The sequence below is a fragment of the Equus caballus genome, chromosome 7, assembly GCF_041296265.1.
Source record: "Equus caballus isolate H_3958 breed thoroughbred chromosome 7, TB-T2T, whole genome shotgun sequence".
NCBI lineage: Eukaryota > Metazoa > Chordata > Mammalia > Perissodactyla > Equidae > Equus > Equus caballus.
The window spans coordinates 88,488,529-88,515,337 of NC_091690.1; the positions used below are offsets into that span (position 1 = coordinate 88,488,529).

At 45.9% G+C, this 26,809-nt stretch overlaps 1 protein-coding gene across 44 annotated transcripts in view; it reads right to left on the reverse strand.

The window, feature by feature from the left end:
• SERGEF (secretion regulating guanine nucleotide exchange factor) overlaps positions 1-26,809 on the reverse strand; it is a 229,510-nt gene that overhangs the window by 48,530 nt on the left and 154,171 nt on the right. For 3 of the 44 annotated variants that reach the window (XR_011441160.1, XR_002809363.2, XR_011441158.1), the window contains one exon: positions 1,405-1,650. The exons of 40 other annotated variants lie outside the window; for them this stretch is intronic. The gene's annotated coding sequence lies outside the window, so the exon portion shown is untranslated. Of the gene's footprint in view, positions 1-1,348; positions 1,651-26,809 lie in introns of all 44 variants that reach the window. One more of the 44 variants, XR_011441159.1, reaches the window with a different exon arrangement.

Here is a 26,809-nt window from a genome sequence, read left to right on the forward strand (position 1 = left end):
ACATAGTGCTCCAGGGAGAGGCAAACGCTAGTGACCACAACACTGAGAACTACCATTTACTGAGAGCATTCAATGTCCCAAGCGGGGCTCTAGGCACTTCACGTGTTTCAACTCATTAATAAACCTTCACCACAACTCCTAGAGTTAGGGCCTTTCATTATACTCATTTTACAGACAAGAAAACCAACGCACAGACAGATTAAATTTCTTGCCCAATATTACACAGCTAGTAAGTGGCAGAGCTGGGGTTCAAACACACGGAGCCTGGCTCCATAGCATTTAACCCAAACAATGACTCTGCCAGGTTAGTTTTATTAATGCTGTTTTACAGTTGAGGAAACTGAGGGTTGAGCCCTCAACTAGGATCTCACAGCTAACAAGAAGCAAATCAAGTATTCAGCCCAAGCTGCAGCCTTTCTCAAACTCTCCCTGCTAGGGAGTGTGTTGCAGCCACTCCAGGCTGAATTCACGGGGGCCAGCTGACATCATCTGTCCTCAGGGTGAAAGGCCACAGAACCAGGAATGGATGTCACTGGCATCAGGAAGGCTCTTCCAGCAGGTGACTTTGAATAAGCAAGGATTCCAAGGCACTTTACTTATGATAATTATATATATAATCCCCTCTCTCCCCTAGACAGACAGAAGGCCTAGGAGAGCTGGCCTCAGGTGACCATGGGCACCCTGTTCTGTTAGAGTGGATGGACACTATGTGGCTAGGGCTTTCTGGTGTCCACTCTGCCCAGGTGCTGTTTCAAAGTGACCTCACACGTGAACCTACTTGCATCCAGGACTGAGTGAGACACAGGAAGCAGTGAGTCTAGGGGAAGGGCCACGGCCTAGATGGACTCTGAGCTACTATCCCACTTCCTGTGGGATTGAGGCAAGTGTCTCAATCCCCAAGAGTTTCAATTTCTCTACCTGTAAATCAAAAAGCAAACAAACAAATTCTTCCTTCCAGGGTGGTTATGAGAAAAAAAAGAAGTATGAAATTTTATAGCAGAGAAAGCAAACATGTTTACTAAGCACCTGTACTGTGCCAGGCTCCATATGGATCCCAGGAGCGAGGCATCTCCACTTTACAGATAAGGAAACTGAAACTCAGAGAGGTTCACACTTGTCCACTGTCATGTAACTAGGTAGTGGCATGGTTGAGCTGTGAACCCAAACTGTCTGGCTTGAGCCTGGATACTTCATCACTACACCAAACTGCCTCTCTAGAAAGGCACATCAGGCTCCCCAGTTCCAGCAGGGGGGCCCCTCAGGGCTTTCCCTGCCAGCCTAGCCCTCTCCTGCAGGGCTGAGGCCACCCTAACCCCCAAGTCCTGGTTTTGGTGAGGTTTCCACAAACCGTATGAAGGGAAATCCCGTGCTTGGACTGAGCGATCAAAGGGAAGGGCCCGCTACCTCTTCCCTCAGGTTTCCGGGGTAGTTCTTCTCCAGGCTTTCAGATCCCAGGAGAGGGAGGAGGCCATCATGTAAGGTTCCTGCAGCTTGATTCTGGGAGACAGAGGCTGTTTCTCTGCAGAGCCTAGAGCCACCTGTGTCTGGGATGCAGCAGCTGCTGTCGTCTGAGAGATGGGTAGAGATGGGCCGTTGGCAGCACCAGGCCCAGTAGGTAACTCAGCACCAGCCGGCTCCGGCCTTCTGCCCCTGCAGGACAGACCGCAGAAACCCATGGGTCTGAGAAGTCATCACTTGGTCCTTGGAGCAGCTCTGAGGGAGATGTGTGGCCTGGCTCTGTGGAGTCCCAGTAACTGTTGTGGCTCTGCCTTGAGCCCTTAGCTCCTGGTCACCTAGCCAGATGGGCTCTGCCTAAAAGATCCAGATGATGTTTCCTCTCTCCATCCTCATTTTCACTGCCCTAGTTCAGGCCCTCACCATCACTTACCCAGCACAACAATATTAACAATAGTCACTAAGTGCTTTCTGCGTGACGGAAACTATGCACTTGAAATGTACTTTTTTTCTTATTCTTTTTTTAAATTGTGGTAAAATATACATGACAAAGTTTACCATTTTAACCTTTTTTCTTTTTCTTTTTTTTTGGTGAAGAAGATTGTCCCTGAACTAACATCTGTGCCAATCTTCCTCTCTTTTGTATGTGGGATGCCACCATAGCATGGCTTGATGAGCAGTGTATAGGTTCATGCCTGGGATTGGAACCCATGAACCCGAGGCTGCTGAAGTAGAGTGCGCAAACTTAACCACTACACCACTGGACTGGCCCCTCATTTTAATCCTTTGTCAGTGTACAGTTCAGTGGTATTAAGTACATTCACACTGTTGTGCAACCATCACCACCATTCATCTCTAGAACTCTTTTCATCTCGCAAAACTGAAACTCTGTCTGCATTAAACAATTAACTTCCCCTCCCTCCCCGCCCTCAGGCCCTGATAAGCACTATTCTACTTTGTCTCTACGAGCTTGATTACTCTCAGTACCTCATATGAGTGGAATCATATGGCTTTAGTCCTTTTGTGACTGGCTTATCACACTTAGCCTTAAGTCCTCCTAACAGCTCCATGCAGTAGATATAGTATGTCCATTTTACAGAAAGGAAATGAGGAACAGAGAGACTAAGTAACTGGATCACTCAGCTGGCAGGGAGCAGGGCCAGGATTTAAGCCCAGGCCGTGTCGCTCCTGAGACCTCGTGCTTTCCCGCTCTGCTGCGAGCCCCACGACTTCCGCCGACAGCCCTCCTGCCACAGGTCTCCCAAGTTCCATTCTCCACAAAGGCAGTGACCTTTCTGAAGGGCCGACTGAACAGTGTTACTCCTCTACTTCAAACACTTCCCTGGCTTTCAGGCCTGGCCCTGACTCAGCTCCTATATCTTCTTTTCCCGCCTTTCCCCTCCACCTAACCACCACCCCGAAACTGAAGTCCCCACCACCTGACTCTGTGCCTTTTAACCAGCTGTTCTCTATACCTGCAACGCCCACTCTCCAAATGAGGCAACCCCTACTCAGCTTCGAAGGCCTAGCCTGCATGTTACCTCCTCCCTCCCCGATTTCTCCAGGCAGCTTGTCCGGCTTTCCTCTAAGCTTTGGGAGAAACTGAACCCAGCTGTGTAACAGCATTGCCCATCTGTGATCTGATTTGTCAGTTTATACCTGTCTCCCACGCTATACCAGTGGTTGCCAACATATTTGAGTATGAGGACTCTGTTTTATCAGAGAATTTTAGGATCTTCTGTACACACTGATCAAAGCACCATTTGATGACGAAAGGTCACATGAATTCAGTAAAGCTTTTAAATGTAACTATTTAAGTCAACATGATACCATCTATACATATTTGAAACAATGCTGCATGTAGGTGACATAGGCATTTGGGGACAATGCTTTGGATTCCCAGGAGCCAGAATCTACAGTTTGGGAACTACTGATTTGGCCCAGAAAGTGAACTTTTTGATGAAACGGAGGTAACATTCACTGACCCTATTATATTCCAGGGAAGTGTCAGTCACATTTCATTTTCATCTCCTGTAAATCTTAAAAAAATCCGTATTTTCCAGATAAGAAAACAGAGCTTAGGAAGGTAAAGGACCTCGTCTGTGGTTACGTGGCGACAGCAGGTGGAGCGGGATTTGGTTCTCAGTCTTCTTCTACTCTGCCACTCTGCCTCCAGGGCAAGGAGCACAGGTGTCTATCTCTGAGATTCTGGTGCCTTGCCCACAGCAGTGCTCAGGCAATGTGGGGAGAACGAATGACACAGACCGAGAGACCCCTTCCCTACACTTCTCAGGCCCCCCCATTTGTCCCAGAGAGGCTCTGGCCAGAGACCTCCCCAGCTGCAGGCAAGCACAGAGGCCCCTCACACAGCCAAGAGCCAGAGAAGGTGCTGGGCAAAACTCTACGATGGCCAAGCACGGCTCACTTCTCCTTAAAGTGCTATTTCCCCTACTTAGTAGGCATCCCTGCCCGACCCTGGGCTCTAAGCCCGAGTCTTCCCTACCAGCCCTCCACCCTGACCCCTCCTGTCCACCTCCACAGCAGCCTGCTCTCAGCTAACAGTCCCCACTAGGACTTAAGGCCTGGTAAAGCTAGGTGTGGTCTTCCCATGGCCATTTGTGTTTTAAATCAAAGGAGAGATTCTTCCAAACTTCTAGTTGGTTAAGAGGCCATGGGAGGAAAAGAATGGGCTTCAACGTCAGACAATACCAGGTTTCCATCTCTGATTCTATTTCCTTTTTGAATGACCTTGGGTAAATCACTTAATTTCTCTGAGCCTTAGTGTCCTCATCTGGAAAATGAGAATAAAACCTCCCTCATGGGGTGACTATACAAAGGCCTTACCATCTTGCACTGTGTGGTGGGTTGAACAGTGGAGCTCCAAAAGATATGGCCACATCTCAACTCCCAGAACCCGTGAATGTGACCTTATTTGGAAAAAGAGTCTTTACGCACAAATGTGATTAAGTTAAGGATTTTGAGACGAGATAATTGTCCTGGATTATCTGCATGGGCCCTAGGTGCCATCATAAGTATCCTTTTAAGAGAAGGCAGAGGGACATTTGACACACAGAGAGAAAAGGAAGAGGCAATGAGACCATGGAGGCAGAGATTGGAGTGATGTGGCCACAAGTCACAGAATGTCAAAAGCCACCAGAAGCTGGAAGAAGCAAACACCACGTTCTCCCCTAGAGCCTTTGCAGATACAACAGTTAAGAATTGTGACATGAGATCAGTCTGGATTATCCAGGTGGGCCCTAAGAGACAGACAAGGAGACAGACACACAGAGAAGAAGGCCATGTGAAGATGGAGGTGGAGATGGGAGTTTTGTAGCCACAAGCCAAGGCACAACTGAAGGCACCAGAAGACAGAAGAGGCAAGGAAGGGTCCTCCGCTGGGGCCTCCGGCAGGAGAAGAGCCCTGCTGACACCTTGTTCTCAGCCTTCCAGCCTCTGAAACTGTGAGAGAATACACTTCTGTTGTTGTAACCCACTCCGACTGCTGTGCTTTATCACTTCAGCTCCAGGAAACGAACACACACTGCCCATCTCCCTAACTTAGCTCACGTCACCCTTATCTCCTGCCTTACGTCAGGGCCATACAAACCACATGTACAAGAATGCGAGCTTCAGGGGAGTGGAACTTTGCCTGATTTGTTCACTATTAAAACCCTAATGATTAGCATGGTGTTGGGTACATGGTAGATGCTCAATACATGTTTTTGAATAAAGGAAGGAAGAGTAGCTCTCAGAGGGTGGGAGCTGTATGTGATTTACTTCCATATCCTCAGCACCCAAAGTGCAGGGCACACGCTGTGTACGTGGGGAACTACCTCCTCCCTCCATATACAGTAGCCCCCCTCATTTGTGGTTTTGCTTTCTGTGGTTTTAGTTACCCATGGTCAACTGCAGACATTGTCTGCTCCTGGCAACTAACCACTGACATAGTCAACGGCTCGACGATTCTCCTTCTGACGTGTTGTCAGAAGGTCAATGGTGGCCTAACACGACGTCACAATGCCTACATCACATCCGTCACTTCATCTCACCACGTAGGCACTGTATCATCTCACATCATCACAAGAAGGGTGAGAACAGTACAATATTTTGAGAGACAGAGGGAGCACATATTCACATCACTTTCTCATTATAGTATATTGTTATAATTGTTCTATTTTATTAGTTATTGTTGTGAATCTGTTACTGTGCCTAATTTGTAAATAAAACTTTATCCTAGGTACATACGTTTAGGAAAAAACATGGTATATACAGGGTTCAGTACTAATCCCCATGGATAAGGGGAGACTACTGGTATTCCAGTACTGAAGGGGCAACTCTCTGAAAAATGGGCAAATCTTATCCTCTGGGAGCCCAGAGATAAGCTTACAGGCTCCAAAGAGTCCACATGCCCTTTCTAGACCTGACTCCAATCTCCCTCTAAACAGAAGCCTTGGAGAGAACCCATGACTGCAGAATCCTGAGGATGACAGTGTTTAATCAGAGACTCAAGTCACCAGCAGCTGGTTCAGGCTGGGCCTCTGGGACCTGAGCAGGCAACATTTCATCATTAGGAGGAAAGGAGATGACAAACTCTTTCCTGAAAGAACCCAGCAGGCAGGCAGAATTACTGGATGTGGATAAATAAAACCATTATTTCCAAATACATATCCCAGGCAGCACTAAATGCATTCTCCATATCACAGGCAATACTAAATTTAGAACTGGCAGTTTGAGTCATATGCTGATTCCTGAAGAGAAAAACTAAATTCAAGGGGAAAAAAATCCAGTGAAATATGAAAATAAAAATGCAATCTATGTCCCTCAGAGCAAGCTGTCAAGAGAGGTGAGGGAGAAGTTTCCTGCCCAGAATTCCAGCTGTAAAGGAACTCCAGCGGGGTGGGGGCCGGGCCGTGCTTGGGCCACAGCAGCCGAGTCTGGGGAAACCTCTGGAATGCCACAGCGTGGGGAACCGCAGAGGCAGGAGGGGAATCTGCACGCTAGGCAATCATGTGGGAACACTGTTTCCAAAGCGCTGTCACACGCTGTCTCACTGAAGCCTTTTCTCAATCCTGCAGTGCAGGTCCTGTCACCCCCACGTACAGCTGAGGAACGGAGCCCAGAGGGGTGAAGTGACTTGCTCAAGTCAGATAATCAGTGAGCAGGACAGCATGGATTTATTTTAACAAACTTTTAACTTTAGAATAGTGTTAGATTTATGGAAAAGTTGAAAAGGTAGTACAGTTCCTAAATACCCCTCCCCCAGGCTCCCTCCTTGTTTTTGATGACCTTGATAATTTTGAGGAGTACTAGTCAGGTATTTTGTAGGATGCCTCTATGAGTTTTTCTGATGTTTTACTCATGGTTAGACTGGGATTACAGGTTTTGGGGAGGAAGACCACAGAGGTGAAGTGCCCTTCTCATCATATCATATCAAAGGTACATAACATCAACATGACTTGTCACTGATGATGTTAACCTTGACCACCTGGCCAAGGTCACATCTGCCAAATTTCTTCACTGTAGAGTTTTTCTCCCTTCCCCACCCCACTTCCATGCTCCGTTCTTTGGAAGCAAGTCGCTAAGCAGGGCCCACACTCAGGGAATGGGAAGTTCAGTTCCAGCTCCTTTAGAGGGGGCTTCTACATCAGTTATTCGGAATTCTTCTGTATGGGAGAGCAGGGATTGAAATAAATACTTGTGACATCCTGGTAGTGCAGGTACAAGATGATGTCATCCCTGCCCTTGAGGAGAAAGGCAGGCACATATTAATAGGTTTTATTACAGAAATTTTCAAACATACACAAAAGTAGAGACAATATCCTAGTAAGTCTTAATTGCAAGCAGTTCCTGATGAGTATTAAAATATACACTTAAGCAAAGTGCATAGGAATATAGGATCAGGAGCATTCCATATCATCTCAGGTGCTTCCAGGAGGAAGAGTTTGGGTAGGCCTGGTAGGATGGGTAGGATATTAAGCTGTCAAAGGGCATAGGGCATAGTTCCAGGTAGAGGGAACTGGAGGGCAGGTGAGTGCAGGGCTATTCAGGGAATACAGCTGGGGGCAAGGTATCAGGGAACAGGGGAAGAGAAGGCTGGGAGGGTGGCTAAGAGCAAACTGAGCAAGGCCCTCCAGCCAAGCAGGAAGCGTGGACTATTCTGCAGACAACGAGAGCCATCTCCTCTTACGTCTTGCTCAGGGTACCGGTAGTGAGTCACAGGCTCTGAGGAGTGGGACTGTTGTTTTGGGTAAGAAGGTCACTTCCAGCTTTCTCATTCCCCAAAGTGTTTATGCTTCCTGGGATACAGACTACTGGTTATCTACTCAAGATCCATTCTCCTCAAATTTTATTCAGGGAAGCCACGTGTCCAGCTAAAAGACTAATTTCCCAGCCTTTATTATGGTTAGGTGTGACTATGTAACTAGGTTCTGGCCAATGAGTTGTAAATGGACATTGCTGGGTACCACTTCAGGGAAGGTGTCTTAATAGGGCCTGATTTTGTCCTTTCCCCTTCTCCTTGCTTCCTGCCTGAATGTGGATGTGACAGCCAGAACTCTAACAGCCACCTTGGACCATGAGAAAACCTTGAAGATGAAAGCCTATACTAAGGCTAGTGAAATGGAGGGATGGAAATAACTAGGGTCCTTGCTATCCACAGAGCTACTCTACCAGCCCTGGGCTGCATATCACCAGACTTCTCATATGTGAGTGTTTTAGTCTCCTTGGGCTGTCATAACAAAATACCACAGACTGAGTGGCTTAAACAGCAGAAATTTGTTTTCGCATAGTGCTGGAGGCTGGAAGTCTAAGATCAAGATGTCATCAGGGTTGGTTTCTGGTGAGGCCTCTCTTCCTGGCTGGCAGATGGCCTTTCCTCTGTGCCCAGACGAAGGGAGAGTGATCTCTGGTGTCTCTTCCTCTTCTATAAGGACACCAATCCTATCAGATTATGCCTCCATCCTTACGACCTCACTTAACATTTATTATCTCCTTATAGGCCCTATCTCCAAGTACAGTTACACAGGGGGTAAGATCTTCAACCTATGAATTCTGGCAGACACAATTCAGTGCATAACAGTGAGAGAAAACTGACTTCTCTTTTATTTAAGCCATTACTATTTCTGGTGTCTGTTACTAGCACATGCACACAATTCCGTATGGATATGCTTCCAAAGTCTAAGCGAGATCTTTAAAAGCTTCCACCTTGATGACCTTGTGAGCTGAAAGTCCAAAGGGAAGTGACAAAGTTGCCACCCTTTAACTCATTTTGAATAATGATTCATTAATAGCTTTCACTCATTCAACTGATAAACATTTATTCAGCACCTACCACATACCAGATCCTGTGCTATGCGCTAGGGATACTACGATAAACAAACATGGCCCTTGACCTCTAGGCACTTATAGTCTTTACTGATTTACTTACTCTGAGCTCATCTCTTCCCAAAGGGCATTCTTATAACAGAGGAAGTAAAACAGAAATGGAAATTCAAAACCATGAAAAGGAGGAGGATCCAAACACGCCAGCCCTGAAAATTGATATCCATGCTGTGTGTGACTGAGCACTAAAGTTGGCTTTGAGGCTCCTAGGAGCCATGACAAAGAGCAAACCAGAGTGATTTGGTCCTGTTTTCTGAGAGGAGAACGAATCCTAGTCACTCAAGGACGTCAAACGTAAGCAGGTTTTTTCCCCTGAATAAACTCCACCCAGTGCTTCTGGGTAACTTGAAGGTCCTGGAAAGCAGCATTTTCTGACCAAAACCCCAATGACAGCTCTAAATTTCATAACATAATCCATTAGTTCTTAGATTCAATAAAGCCAGAGAGTTCCAGGGTTTGCACATATGGTTTCAGTTTCCTATTCTAGAGCAGAGCGTATTGAAGACTATGAGTGATCACTTCAAGATGGTGCAGTGAATGGGGACTGGTAAATCCAGAAAGCTCTGAAGCTTGGACTTCAGGTGCATGATTTTAAGAAGAAGAAATAGTAAGAAGCTAGAACCCCAGAGAAAGGCCAAGGTAGACAGAAAGAGGAAATACCAAGAACGAAGTCAACATGACTCACCCATAGAGTTCTTTTCTTGGGATAACACAACAGGCAGTGTCTTAGGAGAGAAAGAGTATGGGTGTGAATCCCAGCTCTGCTACCCTGCTACTTACTAGCTCGGTAATTTTAGAGGTGTTAACAGTTTAGAGCCTTGGTTTCCTCATGGAAAATGAAGAGGATATCTACCTATTGTGGGGATTAAATACTAAAACATTATACATAATGTCTCTGTAAAAGTACAAAAACAGTATCAACAGCCTACATATCAAGGCTTTATCTGTGCCAGACACTGTATTATACACTTGATGTGAATTAGCTCATTTAACCTTCACCACGAAGTACATGCTACTGAAGAATTCAAAAACCTTTGGTTTTGGGGCCGGCCCTGTGGCCGTGTGGTTAAGTTTGCATGCTCTGCTGTGGTGGCCCAGGGTTTCACTGGTTTGAATCCTGGGCGCGGACGTGGCACCATCAGCCCACATTGAGGTGGCGTCCCACATGTCACAACTAGAAGGATCTACAACTAAAAATACAAAACTATGTTCTGGGGAGCTTTGGGAGAAAAAGGAAATATAAAATCTTTAAAACAAACAAACAAAAAACTGTTGGTTTCTCCCCCAAGCCATGCCAGGCCAAATCCTGGGATATTTTTGGACAGAATGTACTAGTCCTTGGAAGGCTCTTTGAAGATCCATCCCATTCAAAGCAACTGTACTGACATCTATGTCGTAACTATCTGTAACCTCCAAAGTTTGCTGCAACTGACACAGACTTTTAACTCTCGGGCTTCCCAGTGGGAATTTGCAGAATTCAAGGAAAACCCTACCAAGAGGCCCTTTCCAACCCCCACTGGTGGTGGGAAGAAAGACACTGAGGAACTTGGCGCATGCTATTCAAAAGAGAATAATCAGGGGCCCGACCAGTGGTGTAGTGGTTAAGTTTGTGTGCTCCACTTCAGCGGCCCAGGGTTTGCAGGTTTGGATCCCGGGTGCAGACCTACACACTGCTCATCAAGCCACGCTGTGGAGGTGGCCCACATACAAAATAGAGGAAGATTAGCACAGATGTTATCTCAGGGGCAATCTTCCTCAAGCAAAAAAAGAGGAAGATTGGCAACGGATGTTAACTCAGGGCCAATTCCCCTTCTGTCCCCCAAACAAAGAGTATCAGGCTGGGAGGAGAGGGGAACGGGGAGTTAGTGTTTAATGGGGACAGAGTTTCACTATGGGAAGATGAAAAAGTTCTGGAGATGAATGGTAGTGATGGTTCCACAACAACATGAATGGACTTAATGCCCCCAAGCTGTATATTTAAAGTAGTAAATTGTTATGTATATTTTACCACAATGATGATAATAATAATAATAATAATAATAATAAAAATAGAGTAACCAGAGTGGTGAGGGGTCTAAAAACCACATATGATGGAGAACACCTGAAAGAACTCAGGTGCTCTGCTGGCCAAAGTTTGAAAGCCTCTGGTTTTCCGGATAATAATATTACCAACTACTTATCAAGTACATCATCTATGTAGGCACTTTACCTACATTATCTTTATTCTCCAGTATGGCTCTACAAGACATTTCTTGCTTAGAGGGATCAAGCAAATAGTCCAGGATCACACAGCTAGAAAATGGCAGAGATGGGATTTGAACCCAACCAGTTCAATATACCATGTCCTTCTATACCATGTTGCCTCTGATTCAAATGTTGAATAATACCTGGCTTTCAAAACGCTGAAAATTTCTTTTAATCTTAAGATTTTATAATTCTGAATTGTAGTGTGAGGGGTAGTAAGGTCAATGTCCATCTTCTTGAAGGCTCCCCTGCACCGCCAGGGCATGTAGGTAAACCTGAGCCTATTGAATAGGCGTCCTGCACTCCAGGGACAACCATTTCTGCTAAGAGGAAACTGGAAGACCACTGAGATTAGAACCACAGGCAATACCAGGTTGAGGCCGCTAGGGGACTGCATCAGGGCCAGTGGACCACAACTAGCTCCCATGGCCGGGGAGGAGGCCATCAGCCAAAAGCGAACACACAGCAAGCTCTGAATACAGCAAGAGCTCCTGAAACAATTTCTCCCCCACAGTGTAGTCACCACATCTCAGAAGAGAAATTTTCAACTGTCAGAGGAAGGAAGAGGACAAAGCAGAGGAAGGACTAGAGACAGGTGAGAGGGTTCTGAAGGCTCCAGCCTCTGTTCAAATCCCAGCTTATTGTTCTGTTGGTAAGAGCAGACTTGCAATCACTCCGAAGCTGGACCACAATCTCATAACTGCCTTGGGTATCCTCAGAAGTCCCTTGGCATCACTTTCTATTTTTCAGTGACCTTCCTCCTGTCTCTGAGTCTTGCCCTCTATGGACAAGTGGATTTGGGAAACGGTCCTCAGGTCTAAGTCAGTATCACAAGCACCCAGATAACAAAGGTATTATGGCAAAATGAAGGAATGGGTGACAGGGAAATGGGTCTTCTGTAAATGCTGCTGTTCAGAGACCCCTGGACACTGACTCTGCTTCTTCCCCACTGGACAAAATGTACACTTGCTGACACTGAGTGTGCTTCAAAATGCAGGAGAGGTTTTGGTAGGAGAGATGTTTGTAAACATTCTTTTAAAAGAAAACATAGAAATTCTTGTAAATTCTTTAAGAATGATGAGCCAAGCCTTGAGTAACAAAGATCTGAGATGTAACAAGAAGTGGCAGTTTCCTAGGTGCTGTTTCCACTCTGCATGGACAGTGCCACCAGCAGCTGCATGCTCCATCATGGAAACAGGGTCCTGTGAAGACAAGGTTGAGATAACTCATATTTACTCCTGTCCTGCATGGTCTCTTCGCTTCCAATAAGTACTGCATTCTTGAGTAATTAAGTCAGGAGCTCAATATAATCTTACAAATGGGGTGTGTGTGTGTGTGTGTGTGCGCACACGCACATGCGCGTACCTGTGTATGCGTCTTCCCACTAATCCACAGACTCTCACTGCATTTCCCCCATTCTCCTTCAAGGATTTCCCTGTTTAGGTGATCCTATTGTACTGACTCATAAGCTAGGACCCATTTGTGTGAGCTACACTGGCTGCTCTGTATTGGTAGCAGGAGCCACTTGCTGAGAAGGACCCTTGGAAGACTGAGTGGAGCCGTGGCTGACCAGCCCTGCCACGTGGACCTAGTTGGAGTCTGCTGGGCTCCACTCCACACAGTGCTTGGCTGTCGCCTGCTCACTTTGAGTGGAGGATCCGGCACTTTTTTTAGGCCCTTATAAATAATACATTTTGTCATCCTGATTCTTCAAGGCCTTTCTATAAGCTATTTTTTCCTCTTTGGGAAAACCGCTTTTACTCTACGAGACAGAGTTGTTCATAAATCAAGAGGAGCTCCAAGTGACCAAAGTCTGAATCCCTGACTTTAGAAGGAGTGGGCAGCCACTGAATCTGATTAGTCAAGGAAGCAGCTGGCCTCATACAGGAAGAGGATCTTACCTCAAGGACCAAAGAAAAGGCTCACAACAGTTCTGATTCCTTGACCTCTGACCCAGGAAGTCCTACTATCAGACCTTTAAATACCACCTTCAACCCCTGCCTCCTTATGAGTCCCTACAGTTTGGTCACATTCAGTAAAATGTTGAGGGTTCTTACTACCTGTAAAATGGAGACAAGGCTACCTGCCACGCAGAGTTGTTCACATGCCTGGCATAAAGTCAAAGCTCAGTATGCGAGCTCCCGTTTGACTCTCCTTGTCTCCCGCGGCACTCAAGAAGATACATTTATATCTCGAAAAAGTGTCATCTTTTCCTCTCTTCAATGACCATGAATCACTGAAGAAATGTTCTTTAATACAGTCTTTAATTAAAGAAGCCCAGTTGTACGGTGTACACAGCGCTGAACTTAGAACTGGGTAGACCAGGGCTTGCATCCTGGCTCTGCCACTTGTTATGGGATCTTGGGTAAGTTCCTTAATCTCTCTGGACTTTCGTGTTCAGTCAATGAATGGGGATAAATCACTAACTTCATAGTTTCTTTCAAACTTTAATGTGCATATGAATTGCCAGGGAATCTTGTTAAGATACAGATTCTGATGCAGCAGGTCTCAGGTAGGGCCCAAGATTCTGCATTTCTAATTAGCCAAGGCCAAGGCCAAAGCTGCTGGTTTGTGGACAACCTTTTGGGTAGAAAGGACATGCATGGTCAGGGCACTTTGTAAACTGTGAAGGGCTATGTCAGCTTAAGGTCTGATTCATTAACCATTGTCGTTCTACCTTAAAACACAGGAAGGCCATCCTACAGTTCAGCTTACACTATGCGTTAATCCTTGATTTTTCATAGGTGAGCAAAATAGTGATTATTTACCTAGTAAAATAACAAGGGCTGGAAAAAACCACTGGTCACCAATCCTCTTCCCCCAAAACACAACTAACCAACAAAGCACAACACCTCTCCTATCAGCTGGCTGATGTAAAAGGCAAACACACAAACACACAGATCTCCAATAGAGCTTAGAATCACTTCAGATGAAAACTTTCCAGGGTAATGATATAAACTGCACCCCCTAGTCCCCCATAAAAGCACTGTTTTAAACCCAACTGTTTATGACTATACCTAAGTATTGACTTAGAGTGAAAGCAGGTTTTGGTGGGGTGAAGAAGAAAAAGGCCAAGAACACTGGGTGCCTAAGATTGGTTTGATGGGGAAGGAGCAGAGGAAAACCGAGGAGAGAATGTGATGGAATGGAAGGAGGAAGCCAGGGCCAAAGCCTGTGAAGGAGGCTTTCCTTCTTGGAACAACCGTACCCATGTTCAGATGCAGCTTCAGAGTCACCTTGGTGACACCTTCCCTGACAGCTGGTTCTGTTCTTGTTGCCAAAGCATCAATACCCACCCTTCTCCCCTCCCTGGTGCCGGAGCTTCTCATAGCACAGCGAACACTCATTTCGTATTGATCTCCAATCCCATGAGGTCTGGGACCATGTCTGATTCATCTCTATATTCTCAGCCTGGCACAGTGCCCTGGCACATATTAGGCACTCAGTGAATGACGCTGAATGAACGCACGAGGTGGAGAATACAGAAGAGAAAGCTTAATGGCCTTGCTTCAGGGTTTCTCTTTCCTGGAGGTATTCATTCATATACTCCCTCTCCTGGTAAACATACATGTCCCCGTTGTGAGCACTCAGAGCTCTGACCAGTCTTCAGTGTACCTCAGTCTGAGACACGTTTCAAACTTCCTTGATCCTAAGATTGTAAACTTAGTAATATAAATAATAATAATTATATTTTTATCATTTTTCCAAGTGCTTTTCTATTCTCACAGTAAATTGAATACATAATTTCCCCATTTTCAAACAAGGAAGCTGAGGCCCAGAAAACAAATTAAGTGATCTAAGGCAGAGTCTCAAACTTTAGGTGCAAAAGAATCACTTGGGGCACTTGTCAAAAATACAGACTCCTGGGGCCAGCTCAGTGGCTCAGTGATTAAGTTCGCACATTCTGCTTTGGCGGCCCAGGGTTCACTGGTTCAAATGCCAGGTGCGGACATGGTACCGCTTGGCAAGCCATGCTGTGGCAGGTGTGCCACATATAAAGTGGAGGAAGATGGGCACGGATGTTAGCTCAGAGCCAGTATTCCTCAGCAAAGAGAGGAGGATTGGCAGCAGATGTTAGCTCAGGGCTAATCTTCCTCAAAAAAACCCACAAAAGACAAAAAACAGACTCCTGCTCCACCACCAGAGATTCTGATTCAGTAGGTATAAGATGGAGCCCAAGAATCTGCATTTCAATGCTCTCCAGGTTCCACGGCTGGTGGTCTACGGGCCTGCGGCGAGGCCCCCAGACGATGGCCTATTATGGAGCTCAGTATTGGCTTCAGGTCATCTCAGGGCTTTGGTTCCAAAGCTAGAGTCATGGGATGAGAGGCAAGTCACACGGATAGCACCTTCCCAGGGCCTAGCAGGAAACCTAAAACGAGAGGCACTCAGCTATGATGGCAGTTCCAACATCCCATGCGTAAAATCACGAAGCCAGAGTGGTGGCTGGCAAAGCGATCACCCTTCTGAGGACTTAAGACCTGGAAGGCCAGGTCCTGGAAAAGAACCAGGCCCTCTAGGCAAGAGAGACAAAAAAAATTATAAAGCAGCTCCACTTAGGAAATGTTGAATGTGTTTGATGTATTTACTTTGGATGTGTCCCCCTTCTTTCCCACTTGGAGGTTGTTTACCAAATGTAACCCAGTGGGACAATTCAGTAAAGAACAGCAACCGCAGAAAGTACAAGCAGACTTCCTCCTTTTGTCTGCCTTCCACATCCACGCCCTGCTGACCGAACCTCTGTGGTGTCTCTCCCCTCAGCCCCCTGCCCCGTCAGCCCACAGCCGAGCCCTGATGAAAGACCTCATGTGTTACCTTTCGTCTAACTTCATATAAAAGCCTCCCAAGGCTCTCCCTGACTCTCTCCTCTCCTCTACCCTCAATCTGCCTCTACTGGAAAGCCTCATTAATCTCCCTGGAGCACAGATCTCATCACAGAGTATAAAAGACCACTGTATTTGAAGCCAGAAGATCTGGTTCTGGTTTTGGCCCTGGTTCCAGCTCCATCATTAACTACTGTTTGATCTCGGGCACCTTCCCCTTTTGGGATTCAGTCTTTATGAGTGAGATGGAGGGCTGGACTGGATCATCTCCAAAGTCCTTTCCAACCCTAGGATTTTATGCACATTCCTGCTTACAAACTATTAGTGCCATCTTATTGCCTAGAGAGTAAAATACATAACTGCCTCACCCTGGGACATCTAAGGAGGCCTCTGTGATCTGGCCCTACTATGGACTGAATGTTTGTGTCCCCCATAATTCATATGTTGAAACTCTAATCCCCAGTGTGATGGAATGTGGAGATGGGGCCTTTGGGAGGTGATTAGGTGATGAGGGTGGAGCCCTCAAGACAGGATTAGGGCCCTGATAAGAAAAGCCAAAGGGAGCTTGCTTCCCCTCTCTGCTCTCCACCATGTGAGGACACAGCAAGAAGATGGCCATCTGTGAACCAGAAGGAGGGTTCTCACCAAGACCTGACCATGTTGATGCCCTGATCTCAAACTTCCAGCCTCTAGGATCATGAGAAATAGATGTTTGTTGTTTAAGCCACCCAACCTATGGTATCTCGTTATAGCAGCCCGAACTGACTAAAACAGGCCCCAACTATTTTAAGTATTATTCCCCTTTACGCTCCCTTTGTTACAGTCAAACTGAAGTATTCCCAGTTCCCTAAACATGCCTAGAGGTTTTGCTTCCTCAATGCCTTTGTCATTATTTTATTTTAGAAGACCTACTACACCTATTCCAATGTATATGATCCCCACATTTTCTAAGGGCCAAATCCCTGGGGTCTCTTCTAGGTTTCCCTTTATGCCCCCAGCCTCAAAGCAAACTCTTTCTCCTCTGCTGCTGGTCTTTCGGCTGGCCTCTCTCACAGCTGGGATTAGCAGTTCTTCCTGGGCCTGGCTCACACTCCTTTTGTCAGCTCCTTGAGGGCAGGGCCTGTGTGAGTCTCCTACCCACTTAGCACAGGGGCCTGCACAATGAAGGGTTTGACAAGGAGTTGTTGGATAAATGTCGGAAAGTAGATGCTTCCATTTTAGTCAGACCCTGAATTTCAGTGGCAGCCAAGGCAGAAAGGGCCACACAGGCAGTTTCCAATCCTACAAACGAAAGAATACAAATTCCTGTTGCAGCGAACAATGTTTTCTTGAAACCAACCCCAAGGATGTGAGCCATAAAAAGGGCCCCTCACCTTGGCAGTGCAGTGTACGCACTGCTCATAAAGGCCAGTGGCTGAATGCCTGAGGTGATTTTTCCCTGCCAACAACAGCTTGGGCTGAGGTGCTCAACTTAGTAGCTTCAGGCTGACGGGGAGCTCTAAGCAGCCACTCAGTACATCCTCATGGCCATGGTGGCTCAGTGAATTCTGAGCCCACAACGGCGTGGTAAGAGGCAGACTTCCTGCCTGCATGATGTACTTGAAGGGGCTTCCTCCTCTGACCTCCCCTGGCCCGGGATCTGGCCTGTCCCAGCTTATTCTCTGTCTACCTGGGGTCCCCGTCAAGTGTGTATGTTTCATCTCCTTGACTAGACCGTCAGTTCCTGCCTAGAAGGATCTTGTTCATCCTGTGTCTTGTTCGTCTTCCTATCTCCCACATGCCTAGCACAAAGCCCTGCTCATAGCAGATGTCAATAAATGTTTTCTGGATGGATGCTCAAATTTAGATCAAATTGACTCAAATCCCAATTAAAATCCTCAATCAGGAAGATAAGATTTAATTCATTTTCTTTCCTACAAAAAAGACAGTCTTGCTGTTTAATATAACCTAATACATTTCCTTCACAACTCAGAGACAGACGCAGTTTCTGTTTTTAGAAGGCATATCTGAGATGCTGTAAAGTACTGGTTGATTTTGATATTTTATTCTGATTAAATTTGAGGCATATCAGAAATACGAGTGATGACTTGGCTTGCTCTGAACCATTCTATTCATCATCCTAGAATCCTTGGACAGCAGTGTCAAGGGCCTTAGAGACCAACCAGGTCACTATATAGCTAAGAGAACTGAAATTCAAGAACTGGTATTAGAACCCAGTTGAATGTTTGATTGGGTGGTTGGTTGGTTATTTTCTTTTCCTAGTGCACTTATGCCACAAACATCACTGAGCACACACCACGTGCCAGGTCCTGTGCTGGGTGCCAGGGATACAGAACCGGCAAAGACAATCACAGCCATCATCAAGTTCCCAGACTAATGGTTACTTCCTGGTCCCTCACAGCCCAGGACATTTTATCTTCTTCAAAGGAGCTACATGGCCTTTTTGAAAGAGCTTCCTGGGAAAAGGATGAATGTCAGTTAGACAAAAAGGCCTTGCATTTACTAGAGCACTGTACTTTCCTACAGGCCAAGAGCATCCATTCAAGGCTTAGTGGACCAGAATTCCTTGAAAGCCTGCTACTTTTGGCCTCAGCACTGCCCAACTGGAATTCATACAGCCACGGCCATACTCAGAAATATGTTCCTTTAGCCTAGATTGCTATTTCTCCCTTCAGCCCAAGAGCCACGCTCCTTTCAACAGTAGGGACACTGGGTTCTCTCTGACTGTTCTCCACGTCTTACACAATGTAGGCAATTTATACCTCTGGCTAATGAGATAATTGTGAAAGGCAGTTTTTGGTGCTAGAACATTTTTCTTTTTAAATTTATCCAAAGACTTATCTTCTTTCAGGAATGGCAAACAGGCCTCCTCCTCTGCCAACTCCAGCTGACTGGAAATGACTGCCTGGAATGCGTGTTGAGAACGTTTCTGAGGTTGTATCCCGACACAGTAGGAAATGGGGATTTGACTGACTGGCAGTCTATGAGGCAGGTATTTGCCTTCCACCAACTAGACTCTGGCTTTAAGACCTCCATTGGTTCCAATACGCCTAAAGGATTAAGTCCTTTAGGACTTTCAACATGCCACACAAGGCCCTCCACAGTGCAGTCAACAACCTTACACACCAGCCTGTACCTCCCCACCACACACTCTATACCCCAGCCACACTGAGGTGTTTCCTATTTCTTGAATACATCCCTTTCTTTCAGGATTCTGGGTCTTTGCAATTGCTGTCCCCTTTTTCTGGCACGCTCTCTCTCTTTACCCTCTTTTGATGCCCAGTCTCTCTGTGAAACCTTCCCATTCTTCCCCGATGAAAATTAGTCCTCTCCTTTGTGTTCCCACATCCCCTTGTTCATTCATCCCTTTATCATTCATACTGATTCCCTGAGATTCATTTATTTACATTTCTACCTCCTCCAAGACAGGGGAGGTTGTAAAGACAGAGCCCTATCTTATTCACCACTAGCAAAACACCAGCCACAGATAATGCGCTTGCTATAGGACTGTTGAATGAATGAATTCTTTGAAAATCTCTCCCCTTTTTACTTCTCCAAGCTGTCTTTTAGAGATGCGAGAAGAAGCCTCTATCTATAATCTCTCAAACTTACAGAGGTACATCCTGGCAGCCAGGTCTGTCACCTCTCAAGTCCACCCACTGCCAGATGTCCTCCCCCTCTATCTCTCCTCCACCCCAGTTTAGGAATTGAAACTAGGTATCACTTTGATCTACACTAACTGGGTACTGAGTAGATTGAGCAGAATAGATTATTTCATCTAATCCTTCATCAAATCTTGTCCTAACTTCAGCATAATATCAAACTTACCTGCTTCTGTCTCCACTGTCCTAACCCAGTCCAGGCTGCTGTCAACTCTGCTGGGCTATTATAACAGCCTACTAACTGGTATCTCTGCTTCCCTGTTCACATTTTACAACCCATTATCCACTTAGCAGCCTCAGTTTTCTTTACGATCACATCACTCCCCTGCTTAAAGCCGTTCAGTGGCTTCCCATTGATTCCAGAAAAATATCCAAACTCCTCTGTGGCCTCAGCTCAACACGATCTAGCTCACGCTTCTCTCGACCTCATCGTTTTTCCCTCTGGCACACTGTGGCCTGGCCATCTAGATCTCCGTTTTACTCCTTGACTGGCCAGGCCCTTTCCATTCTGGGTCTTTGCTCTCATTGCTCCCTCAGCCTGGAATGCTCTTGCCCAGCTTTTCATTTGAGATCTCAGCTCAAAATGTTACCTCCTCAAGGAGTCCTTCCCCTGACCATCCTGTGCAAAGTGCAAAAGTGTCTCCCAGTCACTCTCCAGCCCACAGCCTGATTTCTTTGTTTCACGGCACTTAAAATCTAAAATTGTCTTACCGATCGACTTGCTTATGTTTTTATTATCTTGAACTCCATGAAAGACAGACCTGTCTGTCTCCTTCACGGCCACATCCAGTGTCTAACACAAGGTCTGGCTCAGAGTGGGTGCTAAATAAGTAAATACTTATTGAAAGTCGAATGAATACATTTCTGAATCTCCCCAAAGACAAAGAAGGGGCTCCTATTTTTTTCCCCTGACCTACTGCATACTCCTCTTAAACATTACATAATAATAAGCTGCAGAAGATGACGCTGGAAGTCAGGAGAGCTGAGTCCCAGGTCATGTCCATATGTGGCCCCTCATAAAACAAAATATAACAACATGAAAGATCCAGGCAAGATGCCAAAATAAGGAAAACAACTGCACTTGCCTTAGAGAAAGTCAGGGAAGGAGAGAGCCTTGTGGCTGGAGAGGCCAGGGTAGGCTTTAGCGTTCCAGAACACAGCCCTGGGGCAAATGTCAGGGGTGTGATGCAGCATGCCAGGGAAGGATGGTGTTTCCTGAACTGGCATAAGACTAAACAGGCAGTATCTGACAGAGAGCTCAGATCAGAGACTTGAAGTGGCCTCTGGGGGTGGGGGAGAGTGTGATGGAGAAAGCTATGGAGAGGACTTCAGCATGACCTCAGCTTCTAAACTGATTAAATGCGATGCAGTGGAAAGAACACTGGATTAGGAGTCAGAGCGGGGACCAGAGAAAGGAAAGCAGCATTGACTGAGCATCTCCTCCACTGCAGGCTCCGTGCTGTGCAGGTGACATACATTACCTCATTCAGTCTCACAATCGCCCTCCCAGGGAGGTATCAGCATTCTCATTTTGCAGAGAAATTGAGGCTCAGACGAGTTACTTTAGCTCTCTGAACTTTAGGACGCTTATCTGTAAAGCGGATAATAATAAAACCCATCTCACAGGTCTAGTGTGATAATACAATGAGATATGGTGGAGAGCACCTACCACTGCGCTGGCTGCTTTGTAAATTTTACTGTTATTACTAATATTAATAACCACTTGTAACATTATGACTAGCTTGTGCAAGGTCACACAGCTCATGATTGTCACAGGTGAGTTTTCACTATGTCAGGCTGCCCCTTAGAAGACCAGAATTTGAAAAACAGCCCTGTCAATAGCTAGCTGCATGACCTCAGACAAAGCATTGTACCTTGCAAGCGCAATGCTCTCTTAATCTGAATAAAAGGGCCAAGAACTCCACCCTAGAAAGCCCGCAGGGATGCTGGAGGAGAAAATAACCAGTGAAGATGAATCTGCATTGTGAGTGCAGATGGGCACTGTTATGACTGGGGGCACCCTGAGCAGGAACAAGTATCTTCAGGTTGGCATGATTTGAGTGTGCTAGATGGTGACATATGAAACCAGAGCTGTGCCTGGGGTGCCAAGAATTTTACAAGCAGCAAATGGCCTCGAGTGACTGTGCTACCTCCATCCAAAGGCTAGTCTATATCTTGTTAATGCTCCCCTGGAAAATAAAAACAGTGTGAACCTCCTAAGACACCATCAAAAACACGACAGGATTTTATCCTACACATCAGGAAAATAACTCCTCGTCTTTAGGAAAGAGCTGGCATGAGAAAAGGACATAGCCAGAATTCTTACAGGGGTCAGATTACAAGCAACATGCCACTGTCGGAACCTGAAAGAATTTCTCTGTGATGAGGACTGAGTTCTTTGGGGAAACTTAAGCTAGGTGGGCTAATTGCTTGCTGAGTGGGTGTCTCCTCAGGCACCAAAAAATTGGGACAATGTGTCCCAGCCCACCTCAGGCTGCCAGTGAGCTGACACATGCCCTGCATTTGTGCTCTGGGGAGCAACGAATGCTCTCCCTGAGCAGAGCTTGCAGACCCAGGCCATGCGCACATACCCAGAGTTGACAGCTGATCAGAGGCAGCTGACCAGAGGCTCCACAGTTTCTCCCCTTCTTACCTCCGGGGGTGCTGGCTGCTAGGCTTAACTCATTTGACCCTTGTACACACAAAACTCTGCAAGGTCTTACAAACCTGGTTTGACAGACCCAGCTAGAAGGAGGTTCAGAGAGCAACTCACCCACGTTACACAGTTAGAAGACGTGGAGCTGGGATTTAGCCAAGGGCCTTCTGACTTCAAGGACACTTCAGTCCTTGGCAGATTTGTCTAAGGCAGACTTACTTTTCAAGATGAAAGGCAAAGCCAAGAATCAGAATCTCAGAGATGCAATTCTCAGTCTACCATCCCACCCTGGGATGGAGTCTCTCTGTCCCACCTGACACATGGGTCACCCTGTGCAGGATCACCTCCCCTAACGGGCTCACCAGCTGCTCCAGTTGTAAGAAGTTCTTTGTTCCACTGACATAGGGAAGGTCAACTTCACTTGGGTGCCTATGTTGGCATAGTTTTCCCACCTCACTGTACTGCATGTGAAATACACTAGGGGATGAGACCATGCTCCATCTCATGATGGTAATCACTGTCCTGAATTCATGTCACTCGCGAGTTTACAGATTCTTTTTGTTTTCTTCTTCTCCCCAAAGCCCCCAAGTACACAGTTGTATATTCTAGTTGTGAGTGCTCATGAGTTTAGATTTTCACAAGGCAAACATGTTCTCAGAGCATGTAGCTATTCCACATGAGTACTCACAAATCCTAGCACATGGCACCAGGGCTGCATGCATTGCTCCTCTGCCCACTCCCTCTCAGCTTGCCAGTCCAACTTCCTCAGCCACTCCACAAGAGGAGTACACAAGGCCTGCTCAGCCACTACTCTCATCCTCACCTGGACACAAAGAGATGCTCTCAGACAACAAACCAGAACACTTGGCACAGGCATGCGGGTGGGACTCAGACTACCCAGCTGAGCCCCATTCAAAGTGAAGAAATGGCACTGATGCTGTTTCTGTTTAGGGAGGCTCTGCAAAAGAGAGGGGGCCTAGAGACCTGGGAGTCACAGCTGCAGAGGGAGCCCCTGATAAACCCACTCTCTGAACTCAACAACGTGCCTCCTTGATAAAAGTCAGCAGTCAGCATGCTGGAGATTCAGCACTCAGAGAAAGAGCAGTATCCTGCTTGGTTTCTTTATGATCACAAGAACAGCAATGTCAGATGGGTTCTGGTGATGTCACTTCCCAAAGAACACGGGGTCCTTTCTGACTTAGCATTGTGCCTGTCATATTGTAGATATATATTAATAAAAAATATTTTAGTTAAAAAATGAATAAAAGAACACACATTAAACATAAATATCTCACCCACAAATTTGGGAAAAAATACCTCAAACAACATGCACCAATATCTGAATTGTTTGCCCTGAAGAAGCCACCTCTCTCTCCAGACTTTGGACCCCCCTTAGGCTGAATTCTCTCATGGCACCCCTTTTCAGAAAAATGTGGCAAGGAAACAGAACAATGAGGAGAGAACCATGAGTCCTTGGATCAATGGGACTAAACAAGTTTGACCTCCAGAGCAGCTAGATCTGGGTCAGAGTGCCCCAAGGCATTCCAAGGCCACTGTGTCCTACCATTGCGGGCCCTCGGCATGAAACATTCACGCTTGGATGTCTAAAAGGTACCTCAAATGCAGTGTGTTCAAATTCAGATCAAGATCTTTCTACCCAAATCTGGTCTTCTGATCTTCTTCTGCCTTTTTTTAAGCTTAGAATGGCAGGGCCATAATCCACTTGTACATCCAGAAACCTGAGGTGCCCTTTATATCCTGTCTTTCCTCACACTTCCAAAATATCTCAAACCCTCCTCCCTGCCTCATCTCTGATGTCACTACTCTAGCCCTACCCAGCATGATTTCTTACTGGGACTAATGCAAAAGCTTTCTCTTAACCTGTTTCCCCACAACCACTCTTGCATCCTCCAACCCATTCTCAAGACCACTGCCAAAAAGATCTCCTGTAAATACCAAACTGGTCACATCACTCCCCGCATGTGCAACACACACATCTATCAGCCTTTGCTCCAAATCCTTCAGTGGTCCCCATGCTCTTAGAATAAAGAGAAAGACAATCCTTAACAAGGCCCTGATCTCCCTCTCCAGCCTCTTCTCCTACCTCACGTTCTTCGCCACTCTCTGCTCAAGTCATACTGACCCCCTCAGTTCTCTGAAAGAACTAAGTTGTCTCTCACCATAGGGGCCATATTTGTCCATATGCCTAGAAAGCTTTCCACCCCTTCGCCCACTGCCCTACCTCATAAACTCCTAATGACCCTCCAGATCTCAGTTCAGATGTCACTTCCTCAGCAAAGCTATTCCTCCTCAACTGAAGTAGGTCAGGACCCCTATTATATGCTTTCACAGAAACCTGTCCATCTCTCTCATAGCATTTACCCTAGTTTGTAATTCTACGTGACCGGTGCAATTATTTTAACAGTGTCTGATTCCCTCATGAAATTGTAAGCTCCTTGAGGGCAAGGATCATGTCTCTTTTATCATCATTGTATCTCCAGCTTTTAGCATAGGCCTGACACAAAGCAGGTAGTCAATAAAAATCCACCAAATAAATAAATAAAATTCAGCTCTTCTCTGAGTTTATTCCAACCAATCACACCAGGTTCCTTTGTAACAGCATTCCTAAGGTTCTCCTGAACTTGTCTTAGGCTACTTGGAGCTGTTGATTTTTTGCCATCTCTCCTCATCCCACTAGTATCTACTGTAGTAGTATCTACTACAGTGGCCTACCTTCTATAGCTCAAGAGATCATGGCATGTCATCATCATCATCATCACCCCAGTTACATTTATGAAGGATTTATTTACTATGTATTAGGCACTGTCAAGTACCATGCATGTGGTATTCATGTACTCCTCACAGTACTACGAGATATACATTACCAATCCTGTTTTGCTGACAAGACTAAGAGAGAGTTGGCTAAAACACAGTGGGACCAGGATTTGAACCTTGGTCTAACTCTAAAGTCTATGGTCGTAATTACAACCTGCTGCCTTGTAAAATGGGGCTAATAATGCCTCCTCACAGTGATGCCACAAAGATTCAGGCACAGCAGGCACTTGGTAAAGGGTGGCCGTTATCATTATTGTAGTGCTGGAGGCATTGTGGAGAGGAATAACCACTCACCATTTTGCCCAGAAGAGAGCTAATGTGGTTTCCTTTGTGGGGCTGAAACAACTGGTCTCGATTTGAAGAAGACTTTTATAAGAAGCAACACGCTGTGGCAGTTCCAACACAGCGTATGTGAAGAGGGGATATGATATGCTAACAAAACCAGCCTGAAGATCTTTGGCCCTGGGAACCAACCATTCTGAATGAACTTAGGTTTCTCACTGCAACCCAGACATTGGGCCCACATGGGGAACCCAAACCTAGTTCCTAGAATTTCTTTTGCTACTTCTTTTTCTACTTCCCTGTAGCAGACTTATCAAGATACTGTACTGCATTTGGAGTCAGGAGATTTTAAGCCTGAATTCTGATGTGCTCAGGACTGAGCAGGAGGGATCCACCAAGGTACCTGGGCCTCAGGGTCCTGGAAAGCCAAGAGATGACAAAGGATCATATGTCTTTCTCTGTGGCTGGCTTGGGAATGATCCATTCTTCTGTGTCTCCTTCCCTCCTTTTCCTGTTGCTCACCATTGGCCATGTAAAGAAAGAAAGTAGCTAAAGTATCCGAGTTCCTACAATATGTCAAGCACTTTTACATGCATATTCTCATGTAGTAAATTAATCCTCACAGCAATCTTGAGCAACAGGTGCTATTATCCTTATTGTACAATCAAGGAAACTGCAGTTTAAAGAGATTAGATGACTTGGCAGAAATCACTACACAGTAAGAGGTGCAAATGAGATTCAAATCCATTTTGTTAGTTTCCAACGTCTGTGTTCTTTCCATTCTTCCTATCAGGAAAAATTACGGAAATTACTTGGATATGCATAAACGGTAGTGAAGCCATGAAAGCCCATTCGTCCCCTCCTTCCCTCCTTCTGCTTACTGAGCACTTGCCATGTGCCCAGCATTGCACCAGATGCCAGGCATACAGAGGTGGGCAAGATATGGCCCTTGCTCCTGAGAGGTTCACGGTCTACTGAGGGGAGTGTTCTAGGGGAAAAAGTATAAGAGAAAATCAGGAGCAAGAGAGAAAAGGCAGAGGATTCTAAAACATCAGAACCAGAGGGGGTTCTTGGAACACAACTACTCAAAACATGGCAGTATCACCTGGAATCCCTTGGAGGATTACTAGAACTAAAAATTCCAACACTCAAATTTCCAACTCTACAGATCTGCAGTGGGGCCCAGGAATCTGTATGTTTAACAATTATCCCAAGTGATTCAAAGAACTGATTCACAGGTCTGCTGAATAGAACCACCACTGACCCATCCCCTGCCCCTTGCAGGTATGAGAGCAAAGAGGCATACAGAGAACGTGAGTAGCCCAAGGAGACACAAGAGTCAATGCTCCAGGCTCAGGTTTCCAGCTCACAGCCAAGTGACTTGAAGTCCTTTTTCAAAAATTCAGAATGACTTATGTTTAAGCTTTATATATACATTTATAAGTCTACATATGACATATTTTACGTACATG